Source organism: Pelobates fuscus, chromosome 2 (genome assembly GCF_036172605.1).
Source record: "Pelobates fuscus isolate aPelFus1 chromosome 2, aPelFus1.pri, whole genome shotgun sequence".
Classification (NCBI taxonomy): Eukaryota; Metazoa; Chordata; class Amphibia; order Anura; family Pelobatidae; genus Pelobates; species Pelobates fuscus.
This window is the reverse complement of record NC_086318.1, coordinates 84,311,883-84,315,087: the sequence shown is the minus strand read 5'-3', so window position 1 is coordinate 84,315,087 and position 3,205 is coordinate 84,311,883.

Sequence of the window (3,205 nt, the reverse complement as noted above, 5' to 3'; positions counted from 1 at the left end):
AAACATACCCCAGGCATGATGAGATTTAATACAGATTAATGCAAAGTCATGAATTTTGGAACAATGATCCCAGACGCAATGTATACACCAAGGACAGTCAATTTGGCTCTCCAGATGTTGTAGACTACATCTCCCATAATGCTCTTACAGCCATAATACTGGCAAAGAATCAGTCTAGATGTAGTCCACAGCATCTGGATTGTCGAAGGTTGCTTGCCCTGGTATACACTAAATTGGCCTGACTTAGGGATAACATTAAATGAAAAGGACATGGGAACAATTACATTTCTTTTATTTCTTATGGAATTCATATTCAACTGTAGGTACTAACAGAATGGCACAACCATAAAACAAAACAAGGCAACAAAGAAAAAAATGAAATGACCTCTGTTCAAAAATCTGCATACCCTTAATTCTTAATACTGTATATTGACCCTTTTAGCATCAATGACAGTGTATATTCTTTTGTAATATTTGCCTGAGGCCTCTAATTATTGCAGATGGTATAGCTGCCCATTCATGCAAAGTCTTTGGTCAACTTGGCCTCGTGCTTAGGGTCATTGTCATGATGGAAAGTCCAAAAGCGTTCAATGCGCAGCCTTCCTGCAGAAGAATGCAAATTGTCTGCCAGTATTTTCTGATAACATGCTGCATTCATCTTGCCATCAATTTTCACAAGATTCCCCCCCCCCCCCCCCAAAAAAAACCATCAGTGAGCCACCACCATGCTTCACAGTGGGGATGGTATTCTTTACACTATAGGCCTTGTTGATCCCTTTCCAAACATAGTGCTTATGGTTGTGATCATAAAGCTCTATTTTGGTCTCATCACTCCAAATTACAGTGTGCCAGAAGCTGTGAAGCAAGTCAAAGTGCTGTTGGGCATATTGAAACCAGGCTTTTTTTGTGACATTGGCGCAGTAAAGACATACTGGACACCGCACTCACCAAATAATCCAGGTGCTCTGAAGCCAGGGCTGGCCAGGCCTCCCTTCCAAAATATACAGAATAAATAACTGTTCAGGCACTCTGGGATAATAAAAATAGCAGCTTTATTGGTTCAAAAGCAGCAATGTTTCAACCCTATCGGGTCTTTATTAAGCTTGATAAAGACCCGATAGGGTTGAAACGTTGCTGCCTTTTCCCCAATAAAGCTGCTATTTTTGTTATTCCGTTATTTATTCTGCGTATATTGGCACAGTAAAGGCTTTTTTTTCTGGCAACTCAAACATGCAGCTAATTTTTGTTCAAATATCGTCGTATTGTGCTCCTTGAAACAACCACACTGTCTTTTTCAAGAGCAGCCTGTATTTCTTTTTTTGTATCCCAAATAATTCTTCTGGCAGTTGTGACTGAAATATTTCTTGGTCTACTTGACCTTGGCTTGGTATCAAGAGATCCTCAAATTTTCCACTTCTTAATAAGTGATTGCACAGTACTGACTGGCATTTTAAAGGCTTCGGATATCTTTTTATATCTTTTTCCATCTTTATAAAGTTACATTACCTTGTTACGCAGGTCTTTTGATAAGCTCTTTTCTGCTCCCCATGTCTCAGTATCTAGCCTGCTCAGGGCATCCACGTGAGAGCTAACAAACTCATTGACTATTTATACACAGACATTAATTGCAATTTAAAAAGTCACAGCTATGATAAATTAACCTTTAATTGCCATTTAACCTGTGTGTGTCACCATGTGTGTCTGTAACAAGGCCAAATATTCAAGGGTATGTACACTTTTGATCAGGGCCATTTGGGTGATTTCTGTTATCATTATGATTTAAAAAGGAGCCAAACAACTATGTGATAATGAATGGCTTCATGTGATCACTATCCTTTAATAAAATATATATTTTTTGCATGATTAGTAATATTTTCAAAATCTCTTCACAATTTCTGCCAGGGTATGCAAGTTTTTGAGCACAACTGTAAAAAGGGTTATTGACTCATGGGATCAAAATGTAATTGTGCCTCTTTATAAATCAATGATATGAACCCATCTTATATGAGGTGCAATTTTGGCCACTAATTTAAAAAAAGGGAATTACAGAACTAGAAAAAGTGCAGTGGTGACCTACATAATTTATAAGGAGAATGAAAAACATTAGTTACGAAGACGGGATATGATAGCACTATACAGATATGTACAGGGTCAGTGCAAACCGCTATCTGGTGGCCTGTTTATTAGTAGGAATATATTGCAACAAGATGTCATTTCTTGAAACTGGAATAAAGGCATTTCTTTCTTACAGCAGAGGAAAGGGCTCTTTACAGGAAGGATAAATATTAAAGTATATAATTAATATGTGAACAGGTTGTTGATCCAAGGAATAATGTAATACCATTATAAGGTCAAGGAGGATTTTTGTGGCATAGGTGGCCATTGATTCAAATTGGAGTTTGTATCAATAAGATAAAATGATGTGTTTAATGGTTGAATTCAAAAGACTTGAGTCTCTTTTCAACCTCAATTACTATGTAGATACAATGTTACCTCTCCTTCATCAATACACCTGTGAGTGCATTGCAGGGAACCCCCAAGGCTCCATTAACCCTAAACTCCAAACCCTAAAAATACCCTTTAATCCTACTCTAATCCACCTTTAACCCACAAGACCCTTTAGACCTTTCCAAAAATATCCAACCAATTATTCACTCTTGGATTTCTCACAAATTGGCATGCGTAAACATGACAAATGACATCTCTTTTTATAAAATTACCTTTCATCTTGTTTTGTTAAATTGGAGAAATTACCATGGTGGCAAAAGGTAAAGATCATTCAAAATGTAATACAATCACAGAGTTTTATGTCAACCATTTTTATTTACAGGAACTCTGCTGACCGACGGATTGATATATATTTGTAAAAACAAACAAACTGTGAACTGCAATTTTTGTGCATGATTCAATTTTTTGGAACATTACATTTCCAATCCTCATCATTGCTCAAAAAAATCAAAAAGCATACAGGAAGACGGTAAATTATTTATTTTTTAGCTTTTTTCAAAGTTTATCAACCAAGTTCAATAAAAAGCAATAGCATTAACATTGTTTGAATTTGCCCAATTTCAGTAATGCAAATAAACAATGGAGACTACATTAACCTAAGAAACAGTTTACTAATAAATGTTCTATCAACTGAGTAATGAGGTCATTTACCTTTTACCTGTCTGTAAAGAGGTTTATATAAATATACACTACCACA